This window comes from Pollachius pollachius (assembly GCF_949987615.1).
Source record: "Pollachius pollachius genome assembly, chromosome: 3".
NCBI classification, from domain to species: Eukaryota; Metazoa; Chordata; class Actinopteri; order Gadiformes; family Gadidae; genus Pollachius; species Pollachius pollachius.
In genome coordinates this window covers 49597789-49611568 of record NC_136936.1, presented here as the reverse complement: position 1 = coordinate 49611568, position 13780 = coordinate 49597789, and positions in this window count along the sequence as shown.

Genomic DNA, 13780 nt, shown 5'->3' with positions numbered 1-13780 from the left:
CTTCAAATGTGGCCTTCAAGAAAAACTGTGGATGAACCTATGCAGGCATGAACGTACAAATGTACGTTCCCGGCTACTGGAGTTATATTGGATTGCACAGAAATTCATGTACAGAAACCTAGCTCCAAGGTCCTTAACTCTGCGATTTACTCACACTACAAAGGTAACACCACATTTAAGGGCCTTATAGGCATTGCTCCCTCAGGTGAAGTGACTTTTGTCAGTGCCTTATATACAGGCTCAATATCTGACAAAGAAATAACCAAAAAATCTGTTATCCTTTCTCTGCTTGAAGGAGATATGGTAATGGCCGATAAAGGCTTTCTCATCAAGGACCTTCTCTCTGAAAGACAGGTCTCCCTTGTAATGCCTCCTTTTTTAGGCCCAAGTGGACACTTCACTGCAGAGGAAGTTTGAAAGACTCAAGCGATAGCAAGACTGCAAATTCATGTAGAACGCGCTATTAGGCGGGTTAAAGAGTACCAACTGTGGGCTGTCTGTGCCCTTTTAACTAATTTCCAAGGTCCTCTCTTTTAAAATTGTAATGTTAATGTAAATCTCTACTGTAGTCTCAATATCCACAAATGTATTCAAACCTTGAATTAAAAGTGTTCATCTTTACGAATCTGTACAAAACATTAGCCATCATTATTGTTCTTCTTTACGAATCTGTACAAAACCTTAGCCATCATTATTGTTCTTCTTTGTTCTTCTTTACGAATTTTGTCCTTCTTTACGAATCTTTAACTAATTTCCAAGGTCCTATCTTTTAAAATTGTAATGTTAATGTAAATCTCTATTGTAGTCTTAATATCCACAAATGTATTCAAACCTTGAATTAAAAGTGTTCATCTTTACGAATCTGTACAAAACATTAGCCATCATTATTGTTCTTCTTTACGAATCTGTACAAAACCTTAGCCATCATTATTGTTCTTCTTTACAAATCTATTCAAATCCTTAACCATCATTACTGTTCATCTTTACGAGTCTGTAAAACATCACTTCAAAAAAAGTCACACCACTTCAACCCAGTGATGCCCATCTGCCCCATCACTTGTTAATAATATTCGTGAGCAATGAGATTAGGCTACATCAGATCAAACTGTTTTGTAGGCTTCTGAAGCTGAGAATGATATACTGCACAATATTCATTATCTTTTAACATGAAACCTGAGTAAACTTATTTTCAAAGATCTGTATTAATCAGAGTGTGATTGTAACCCAGGTTAACTGACCTAAAGAAATGGAAAGTTGATAATATATTTATAAATAATATGTATATTATAATATTATAATAATATAGTGATATATGATATGATGTATATATGTATATATATAGTGTAATACCCCTTTTTGCGAGTGCAGCCGTAGTCAACCAATCAGAGCGAAGTAGCGTCACTTGCGAGTGATTGGGCGAGCGAGCGGAAGGGAGAGGAACGAGTACGAGGCAGTTTTTTCTGCGGGTAAAAACTAGCGACACAGACGGAAAGCGAAGTAGAAAGAGAATAGAATAAAGAGTTAAAAGAGGATAGAGAAAAGAGGAAACAAAGCAAGGTTTCGGGGAGCATTGGGCCTCACTTTTCGTTTTGTTTTTTGGATTGTTTCACGGGACTCTTGTTATTCGTTGGAGGACTCGGTGAGTTAAACCGTGTAAAATGATATATCAGTTGTTCATGTTTTCTGTACTTGTTAGCTAGACAATGGGAATGTATTTATTTTCATTTGTGGAGGCTACTGTGTGTTTTAGTTTACCGTAAGCAACACGAGGCTAAGCATGATCAAGTTCAATGAAAGTGAACGGCGCCGCCATTTTAGGTGCGGTCCTCCGTGGTTTGCAGTGTAAATGCTATGTTATTGTATGAAACGTATGTTATTACACAGTTCTTAATTTTGGTATAATGCATGTGAACTAAAGGACATTTTTGTATATCGCCTGTTGTAATACAGGCCGGGTTTTTTATGAGGAGGAGATCGTGTGGTGGAACCGAGAAAAGAACAAGATGGCGAGCTACCTGTAAAAGACATCTTCGAGCCGTAGCATTTCATGCTGCAGGACCACCCTCCTGTCCACCATAATGCTGGTCTAGTTCCTTTTTTTACATATTTGATTTATTCTTTTTTTGGTTTATATGCCGAAATGTGTATTTGTGATATCTCTGATGTATGGATTCACCATTTTGCTCCTAAAAAAACCTAGAATCTAGCCCTAGTTGCATGTAAATATATGCAGTGCTACACAAACATTTCTGAAAGGGCATCACAAGAATTAGGCCCAGGCCTACTTGCTGATTATTATTTTTTTTCTCACAGCAGTCTATTTGCTGCTGCTGGCTCCTGAAACTTGGCATCTTTTAGCATTTACGAGTGCATCAATATCAGGTGTAAAATCCTGAGTACCTGCACATTTCACACACTGACATTTTGGTAATGGGGATGCCACCCATGATAACTTCTTGATTTTGGTGAAACAAGGACAAGTGTGGAATTCCTTCCTTTTTTATTTTGGCTGCCCCCTAGCGGCTGGAGTGAGCAATTTGGTTATTTCTTTAAAAAAAATCATTACTCATCACAGGAATGGGCTAGAGACTTACTTTTATTAATTAATTTATGCTCTACAAGTCGCCTGATCAAATCATCTCGCAGGCCGTGTGTTTGACACCGCTGATTTAGATGATCACTTAACATTTGTTGCGTTTCCAACGTTTCTGTTCGACGTTGTGGAGGACTAGGCCTAATAGGGGAGCCTGAAACTAAAGCGGACAGAAACTTTCGCCGTTCAAACACAATCTCGCCAGGTAATAATAATCCAATTCATAATTAATTGCCCAGGTGAAAAAATATTATTCTTCAACTATACTTTTGAAAGGATGTTATAAGTAGCCTACACGTTTAGTATCTAACTGTATATGTGCTTTTTTTCGTTTAGAGCTTAAAGGAGAAATCCGGTGTAAAATGGATCTGGGACATGTTTAGTATGAAAACGAGTTGGAATGTTTGTTTGGGAGCAAAAAAGCGCCTATAGACGCATTCTTAAGTTGGCTGATTTTAGCCGATTCTACCAAAACGCTATGAACTTGGAACGATATATTGGGGCATGTCTCATGGTAATAACTAAATCGCTATTTTAAACCACTTAAAAGGCTAGAACTAGCCCGACACTTCTTTGGTAGTGTAATAAGGGTCTTAACATATAAAACGAGGCATTGATAACTAAAGTGTACAGATTGTTCATTAAAAGGGACATTTTATACACCCAGTAGTTCGACCGTCTACGCCATCTTGGCAAATACATTCAGTCAGGTTCACTATGTAATAGGGGTGCAACGGATCACAAAACTCACGGTTCGGATCTTGTCACGGTTTTTGAGTCACGGGTCGGATCATTTTCGGATCAACAACAACAAAAAGATAACAAGACAAATGTGACTTAAAATAAAATCTTCAAATGTGTAAAAACAAAATAAAGTGAAAAATTAGGTAATAATTCTGCTTCCTTTAAGCCAAGTCAATATTTAAAAAAAATTGCTTGTGTCCACATAAAATAAAAACTTAGAAAAACTAATTTAAACAAAATAAAGTGCAATCTGAGGAATTATTCCTTCTTCTTTTTAACATGGATAGTAAATAATCCCTAACCCTGGATTTACAGCTTTAAATTCAGGATGTCTGCATTGCCTGGGGAGATTTTAGAGTCTACACTCTCCCAAGTCAATGCAGACATCCTCATCTTTTTTTTTTCATCAAGTATGGTAGGGAAATACAGTTTCTGTCATGTTTTATTTGGCATTTGGTAAATCCATTGATTTCTGTTGGAAGACTCATTGCTCATTGCAAGGGGGGCTGGTTGTAGTCTTTTCGCTTGGTTCTAGCCCTACTGTTGATACGGAGAACCGAGCGAAAAGACTACAACCAAACATAAACCGTACATTTCCGCTTCCGGTTAGGGTTAGGGTTAGTCCCAATCCCCCCAAATCCCATTGAAACCCTCCGTTTCAATGGGATTTGCGGAACGCCAAATAAAACACCACAGAAACTGTCTTTCGCTACGATACTTGATGATGTTGTAAATACCGGAATTGTCCTTTAAACATGCGCTGATCACGTGTTCGCACAACTTTTTTTTTATCAGCCGATCCTCTGATCACTTGCGTCCCGAACCGTGAGGGTTGATCCGTACGGATCACGGGTAACCCTTGAACCGTTGCACCACTACTATGTAATGTCGAGTATGAAAACTACACATTTTTGGAAACTTTATTGTATAAGCAATCAGAAAAATAATGTTTCCATTTGCCGTGATACCTATATGCCCGCCATCTTGGATTTTACAAAATGGCTGCCGTGAAAAAGGTTCTAAATAACCTAGAGCTTTTATTTTGATAGCTAAACTACCATTTTCAGGGCCAAGAAATCTAATGGTAACTGGTAAAAAAAAAAATGGTAAAAAAATAAATAAGCTAGCTTCAACCTAAAACTTAATTGATTTACATTTTTAGATTAATTGAATGTTTTACAAGTGATCAATCATGAACGTTCCACTAAGTCAATGTCCATTAAGAGCCAACATGCTCCTCATGGCAGAAATGTGTTTAATGTGTAAAGCAATCAAGGAGTCTCAACATATCATCACTATCATCGTCATCGTTTCATGCTTGTTCTGTGTGTCCTCATCATTCTGACAAAGATCGGTGCAGGACAAGTTATTAAGCTAACGATAAACAACGACTAGCAAATTTCATGACACAATCACAAAGTCGAACGGGAACGCTATAAATGCTCCGAGACCGGAAATTATAGTGTGTTCCTGAATCCTCGGACGCCAGCCTTCCTAGGCGCCTTCTGAGAGTAGACCGAGAGCAGTGATGACGTGCTCAGCAAAAATGGCTGCTCCTGCAAAGAGATTTATTTTCTTTGTATTTGTACCACGTTGGTCATTTTAATGTTGATTTTAAATGCTCTGACTGTGCGTTCACACCAAAAAAATATTTCTAATTTGTCTGTTTGCCGTGTGTCTGCTGGAACAAATGCTCCCGCTGAGTGGATCTCTTCCATAATGATCAACAACACACACACACACACACACACACACACACACACACACACACACACACACACACACACACACACACACACACACACACACACACACACACACACACACACACGATAGCGATCAACTAAGCTATAATCTAGCATACAAGCAATCGCTCCATTAATTAGTTATTCAGTGTTGCATGTATTTATGCTTATTATTCTTTTTCTATTGACCAAACTTGTGACTATCTTGTGTTTTTGTGGCTCGGCATCAGCAGCAGCATTTCCTCAACTACGAGCGCGTAGTAGGCAAAAAGCGCGGTTCCTTTAAATGGAAAAGCAAGATCGAATGAGCGATATGAGCTGTAAATATTTTTGACAGCGTTGCGTTTTGACTTAGAAAACGCAACGCGTTTTCTAATTTACTTAGGAGTCTTTGTCAAGAGTTCCTTCAAGGATCTCTTCATCAAAGGTTTTCAGCCACTACTAGCCAAATGTTAATCGGATATATCCAGATGGGCCTCCCTTCCCTTTCCCTTGCGGGCCGTGGCAATCTTATAAATATGGTAATTTTACCAACATTTTAATATCTTTTCCAACACTCTATCTGTATTAATAAATACTATTTCACTATTCACGGCAGCTGAATTTGTTCATCTCATCTTCATACATTTCAGATTTGATTGACCACCATTTCCCAGGGCTGAGTCTCACCGAAGCAAGCGTGCCCGTGGTGGACAGGTACAAAGAGGAGGGCGGTTCAGATTCTGGTAAGAGTCATGGTACTTCTGGTTCTTCACTCACGCTCAGGGATGGACTGGGACAAAAATTTGGCCCGGAATTTTGGGATGGAGAGGCCTTTTATGAGACCGCGGGAATAGCGTGCGTAGAATTTTGCCACGGTGTAAAATAATAAAAACTAGTCCTTATCCGTGGATATGTGCATTGCAACTGCATGTCAATGTCTGGATGTGCATGTGTTTAGAATATTGTGAAATATTTTATAAGCAATCTTGTCCATGTACAAAATATTACAAATTGCATTTGCCTAGAAAGGTAAATCAAAGCTGAAAATGATCTAAATAGTGCAAGATACAATTATTTTAGTGGAAAAAAATTGTCATACACATACACATTGTCTGCTGGTTACTGCTTCACATAAATCACTAATCAAGGTTTTTTTAACCAACGTTTGCATTGACAAATTAGAAAAATGGCTCTGTCAGTCTCTGGCCAGGTATATATTGAGGGGCTATGCAACATTTCAGAGTGATAGGTCAAGCCATTTAGGAGAAAAATTAGGACACACACACAGACAGAAAGACTTTCCTTAATTGATATAGTTTGATTTATATAGTTAGAGAAAACAAACAGCTGGTCATCAAAATAATCTGGATGTAGAACTCGCTCTGCTTCCTCTCTGCTGGACCCTGAATCTGCCGGTGTAGAGCTACATCTGCATGAAAATGACAAATAACAAATAATTCTAATTTAGCAGGCCAATACATTAAAGGCAATAGTGGAAATTCTCTTAATTAATGTTTTTTTATAATCGGCCTTGAGCCTTCCAGTGGTGGCTCTGTCGTCAAATCTCAGGAGACATCGGCTGAGTTGTTCCAGGGATTCAGATGGGAGGTTCTTAACTCTCAATGTGTCAAAGTTCCTTGGGTCGAGGCAGGCAAAATCATCATAAAGGGCTCCATTTGTAGAGTAGCGTGTTTGGATGCTCTCAGTCACTGTATCCAAAATGATGTTGTGTACCTTGATCCTGTTCTGATCCTCTGCACTCAATATGTGTTCTTCCTCTGCTTCTTCACCTGGCATGGTCTTTTTCTTTTTGATTTTTCTTTGAGGGAGAGCGGCCTGTACCACCTCTTCAGATTTGTTTTCCTCCAGCTTATCGTTAGCCCACTCAACAAAGACATTAGCGGCTTTTGTCACGGCATCCATGTCCCTTGTGCATATTTTTAGGCAGTCTTGGGCCCCCATTACTAGGCGATGCGCAGTGATTAGGTCCATGCCACTGGTCTGCAGGTAGTTGGAGAGTGGGGAGGTGATCTCAAATATCCTAAGAAATATTTGTGCAGTCAGGATTGTCTCATGCTTCAAAAAGGACTCAAAGTAACCCTTTGCTTTTGCTCTGACAGGTGGTTTCATTGATTTATCCTCCACTATCCTCTTCAGTGTTAGGATTAAGTCCACGAACAAGGCATTGTCGGGGTTACCAAAATAGCCAAATATTTTGCTGAGAGCCTGGTCCTTTGCCCACCACCTAGTTTCTCCAATTGGAGACAGCCTTTTGTGTCGCTTGTCATCACTCACCTTCTCCCAGACATTCATACGCTTGTATGAATCTTTAAAAAATACAGCTACATCATTTATAATAGAAAAAAGAGATGCACTTTCGATAACAATGCCTGTGGTGTCTCCCAAAACCAGATTAAGCACATGTGCATAGCACCAGATGTGCACCTGATTAGGAGACTCTGATGAGAGTAAGGTAGAGAACCCCTTGTATTGGCCTTGCATGTTTGCTGCACCATCAGTTGAGTTGCCTACACAGTTCTGAAGATCAATATCCACCTTTGACAGAGTTTCTTTAAGTAGCTCCACAAAATATTCTCCAGTTGATGACTCACATTGAACCACACCTATGAGCTTCTCCTGAACTTCATCATTGACATATCTGAGGATTACAGCACACTGGTCTGTGGAAGTAACATCCTGTGTGGTGTCAATCTGCACAGAAAACATCCCTGCCGCTCTTGCCTCCCTAGATATGCTCTCCTTAATTAAGTGACTGATGACGTCAATGACTTTGTTGACAGAGGTTTTAGAGAGCAGTATTACCAGGGATCCTCTGCCTTTTGCACCACTGTCATGTAGGCTTTTGCTTTTTTGAACACATTCCTTCACATGTTCTTGGAGCGAGACATCAAATTTGCTTAATAGAATAATTTCCAAGAAGTTTCCATGGTCAACAGTGAACTTATCCCAGGTGTATGCTGCTTCAAATTCAGTGCCTCTATAGCTTAGACCACACTTCCCTAAAACTTTGATCACTCCTATTACACGATCCATGACTTGGCGTTTCTTCCTGACCTGATCACGGTGCAGAGAGATTTGTTTCCCACAAAGTAGGCTTGCTATGTCTGCTTGGCTGGCTTTCATAAAATATGCCTCTGCACTATCTCTATGGACTTGGTTTCTTTCATGCTCTTCTATTCTTTGATGAACATGCTTCCAGGCTGTCATCCCCCCCTTAATAAATTTGCTGTAACTTGCAGATGGCTTTGCATAGGCCAAACATACTGAACAGTACAGAGAGTTGTCTCTTTGACAGTATGTGAGCCACTTTCTGTTAATGCCATCTTTCGTCTCATAGATGCTCACACCTTTTCTGGGGGGTTGTTGAGGGTGGAAGTTAAAAAATGTGGAAAAATCTTTTGAGGCTGGGCGGTCAAAAAAAGGAAATCCCTCAACCTCATCTGGGTGAAGAGCTAGCTGAACTTCCCCTTTGCTGGACCGTGACTCTGCCTGGGTTGACTGTAGAGCTACATCTGCAATAGTGGATATTCTTTAATTTATGTTTTTTATCATTTCAAACATAATCTTGTTTTTATTTATATTCATAAAACAATTGCCCTTGTACCTTTCACTGTTTCTTTGCTGGTTTCTGTTCCATACTCCTCCTTCTCCTCCACCTCCTCATCACCACCATGCCTGGAGTCACCCTGTGTCTCAGCATCACCTCCGCTTTCACTGGACTTGACTAATAACAACAATAATAATAAAAGTTAAGAGACTATAATTCTTAAACTTACTTTTAGCTCTATATATAATAGTATATAATATAATATATAATATCACGGCCAAAAGCTGTGTGCGCCTCCAGATGATATTGTAGCGTCACAGGGTTTGGGAGATGGGGGCGGGCGGGGGTTTGTTGTGCGTTGCTGTGGTTACCGGTGTTGAAGTGTTAGCGGTGGTATCTAATAAATCGCTTTCTAATCAATACTTCATTCACTGCCTCTTCCGTTGTCATTACAATATTATGAATAGTTCTCCGGCGTCTCTGGTACTTCCATAATTAGTTTAAGTCATTATTATATTGCCAAACATGCTCGCTAGTGCGCCTGTCATAGCTATGCTGCTGTGTCCTGTTCCCGCCTCACCGTTGGTCTCGCTGACAGGAGGGTCGTCGCCGTCAACCTTGGCTTTTCCACGGAAAAGGTCGGTTAATTTAGCACATTTGGCTGCGTCTTGCTCTAACATTTTTTTCCTTTTCAACCTCAACTTCTGAGCGCCACCCAATTCTTTTTCCTCTCCACCACCTTTTTTTCCTTTTTGACATTTTCGTATTTCTGTGTAACTTCTGTGAGATCAACGAGAAGTAAGTGCCCCGGCCGTGCGTCAGGCTGAGCCAATCAGAAATGACAGACCGCGGAGCAGTCCAAGTTGGGAGGGGCCGTTCGGCCGCTCGCTTTGCCCCCATACACTGTGGGGGTGCTCCCCCCTCTAAATTGACAGGAATACATCGGCCCCGTTTCACCGTCAGGCAAGACCTCCGTTTCGCGCTGTAAGCAAATATCCGGCAGCAGGCCACCCCAAATCACGGCATACTTAACTTTTTCATTTTTTTTAACATCTTTTGCAACAAAAATATATATATAAATATATAATTAAAAATACTAATAATATTAATAATAAAAAAAATCTAAAAGAATTTCGGCCTGCCGGCTCGGCCTGAAATCGTCCGGCCGTTCGGGAAATCTCCCGAACCTCCCGATGGCCAGTCCGCCCCTGCTCACGCTACATACCTCCAGGCTTCTCCATGCCTCTTTCTTGCTCTCTCTTCTTTTTTTTTCTTTTTGCCAGACGCCAGTGCTGAGATTGATGAAGGTGAGCAGTGTCACTCTTCCATTGAGCTTTGAGTCTCAATGACTAGGTGATCTGACAACAGAAGTATTTCACTGAGTGTTAAAAAATATATACAGGTTCACTGAACCAGGAATGCTGCCTGCCAGTGTATCATTAGGCCAACTGTTATTGGAGAGCTTAATGTCCACATTACTCTTACGCTGGACATGCTGTCGGTTTTGTTACTGACAGTAATTATTTATCCTGACAGAGGAGATGTACTTCAATTCACATTGTGAAAAATGCAAAGCAGCTCAGCAGGTGAATTTCAATCAAATAAATACTTTTTTATTTACATTACATAAATTACCCTAAAGTTAAGTTAATAAGATGTATTGCTCTTTATTGTTGTTTGCTTCTGCTTTTTTTTTTTAAAGAGGCCTGAGTTTTGGAAGGTTACCCCAAAAAAGATTTCTAAGTGGAGCTTCCAGTGAGTGACATTCGGACATTCGGGTTATCAGAATAATATGGTCCCAACCACAAACAGATTCTGTTGTTGTGCGTGTGCGTGTGCGTGCGTGCGTGCGTGCGTGCGTGCGTGCGTGCGTGCTAGGGTACAGCTGGAAGGCAAGGGGACCTATGAGTGTTCGGCTACAGGTCTGGTGTTTGAAGTGTCTGAGCAGGCTCTGGTCCGCTACTCGGTCCTGTGCTGGTCCAAATTCTCTCAGTTCCTCAAGGACTCATGGAGACCTGCTGGATCGATTTATAATGTGAATGTGGTCAACAAGGATCCATCTGTGCTCAAGTTTATCCATCTCCCACACTCTCTGTGCCTTGCTGGTGAGAACATAAGAAGGGGGGGATTAATGAGCCGAATACTGAATCTCCGTGTGCATGGCAGCTCTGGTAACCTCGATCGCATGAGTTCTCATCCAGCGACGTAATGCCTTGAACGGGATGCTCCAAATAAGTTATTGGCGAGACAGAGGGAGGGACTTTTGATAGCTGGATTTCTGTTTCTGTTACATGTTCCAGATATTGCTTTGTCAAACTTTCCGTAAAAAAAAAATCATACATTTTACTTTTGCATAAATTACACTCTGAATTATGATATTTTATGTACATACTGGCTATTATCGTTTCCCAACAGGCTAGAATAATGTTATGTTATGCTAACGTTTCCACAGACCCTGAGCATGCGCTGAGCTTCAGTCTTCTGCACGTAAAGGAACAACATGGACACATTGAGTTGACGGTGGAGTTCACGGCGAGTCATGTTAAATGGCGCGTGTCCTCGCTTTGTCCCGTGGGTCCCATCATTCCAAGCAGTCAGCCTGAAGAGTACCACGGGGTGGTGCTGGTTTACAAGGAGCAGGACCATCAAGAACAATTCTGCTTCCACGTGTTTTTGGCCTTGAACGACAAGTCTGAGATCAAGGTGACAAGGCAAATGAACCAATGGGTCAGTAATGGAAAGAGAGTCCTGGTGATAGACTAAAATAGGCTGGACTGGGCTATTCAAGAACTGGCAAGGCTGGACTGGTCTATCTTAGAACTGGCTAGGCTCGATTGGGCTAGCCAAGAACTGGCTAGACTAGACTACACTGGGTTTGACTGGATTGGTCTAGGACGGACTAGGCTGGACTAGACTAGTCTGGGTTAGACAAGGCTGAGCTGGGTTAGGCTAGGCGCGGTTAGAGTGGAGTTGACTAGGCTAGATAACTCGGTTGAAGATCCTGTCTTGAGGTTCCATCTGTCTAAATCCTTTTCAAGATTTGCTATCTTGAAAATGTATCTCATCTCACATATTATTTTTTCCCTCTCTCTTCCTCCCTCTCTCCTTCTCTGATAATTTGTTCCTGCACATACTTTCCCTGTGTGTGCAGGCTATTAATAAACAGGTGCTCTCTTCCGGTAAGAAATTGATCAGCATTTACAAATCGGCCCGCTGTAAGAGAAGGTCTACCAACTCACAAGCAACCCAGAAGTGGAAATTATACCTCTGGTATGTTTTGTGAACCCATTTAATCTTACATAATCCTGCAATGAAGAAGTGTTGTGCAGTCCATTAAGTGTGTGTGTCTGTGTGTGTGTGTGTGTGTGTGTCTGTGTGTGTGTGTGTGTGTGTGTGTGTGTGTGTGTGTGTAAAATACAGCAACAAAAATTCTGCACTGAGGCAGCAGAGAAGAAGGGATTCTTTGAAGCAATCTTCGATCAGCCGCTCACTTTCAAATTGTTTGTCATGGACCCAGACTCTGACCAGGAATTATGGACTGCTAAAATCACAAAAGGTAACGGATGTACACAATTTAATTTTGTGTTTTTTGTGGTTTGCATCGTAAGACTGTGATGTTTTTCATGGCAAATCCTAGGGGACTGGGAGGGCAAGAAGGTACTAGAGCCAAGGAAAAGAACCAAAGGTATAACTTCACATGTTTTTCGGTGGTGCTGTGTTCTTTGGATCATTGTTGTTGCTGGACAACAGGTGTACATCCTCTATGACATCCGCCTTCTCTTCAGCAGAGCAGAACACAGGCCAAAAGAAGAAGTCCCGTAGTGAAGTGATGCCGAACAACAATCCTTTGTTGCCAGGTGAGCCTTGGAAGGTGTTACAAATGAATAATTAAGCTAAATTAACATTAACAACTAGCTAGTAACAATAGTTGCTATGTAACGTTATTACATAGCAACTATTTGCCATAGCTAGTTGTTAATGTTGATAAAGGCCTAATATGTAACATATAACTAAAAATGACTACCTATGTTATATATTTTGATGTTGTGTATTTATATTATCCGAATTGTTTCCAATGTTCAAACCCAGAGAAATTTGTAGTTTTATTCACGTGATTTGAATCCATTAGGAACCTTTTGAAACGTGAGATGTCTCCAGTTCAATTGGATTTTAGCTAGGTTATGTTAAGGGCAGGGGACTTTGTAATTAGCCTATTATATAGGAGTATTGACCAAGCGATGGCTCTATGAAGAGAATTTGCTGCTGTCCTACCCTCTCCTGGGCAGGTAGGCCTGAACATCGCAAGACACACGGGACTCATACCGGTGATTACCGTCACATCAATGTAATCAACCCCCTCTGTCAGCATCCACCACTAAATATAATTATGTGTAAAACACTGTAATGTGTATGGTAATGTTATGAACTTACAACAACGTTCTACATGCTTAAAGTTATTTTTAGTATGATTGTTTTGACCTCTGGGCTATCAATCACACAATACATTGTTTTGATTACACAACCCTTAGCGGCAGAAATTACATATAATGTCTTAAATGTTAATATCACACTCAATTCTTTATGTATTTTAAGTTTGCATGCACTTTGAGTAGAAACTAAGGAAATGTTCCCAGTTTATTTATCAAATGAATGAATTACCATGGTGTCCATTCTCCAGGCACAAACCGAGGTCAGGCTCTGACCACTAAGCAGCTCCTGCAGGTGGCCAAAACGCTGGGAAAGGAGTTGGAAGAGGTGGCCATTAACTTGGCCCTGAGCATCACAGATCTGGATGGTATCAAGGAAGGGGGTACAAATGTGACCATGATAAAACTGAAGATGTTGGAGCTGTGGAAGCGCAGAAAAACAGAGGATAACAGAGGCCACAGCACAGGACCTGCTGAGAGGTCTGGAGGGCATGGAGGACCTACCGTGCGAAACTCGTAACTTATTGAGAGGTAACGTACTTCACCCACAGTCTGAAGATCCTGCCATGTTGAGCGCGATGGTTCATTTCGAGTTTTCGCCTAATAAGAAATCATGAAATATGTCATTTTTGGCAAAGACTACACATGCATTTAGAATCTATCGTGGATTTTGGACTGATTTAGCCTTTGAATTACCCAGTTTTAATCAAATACAATCAGG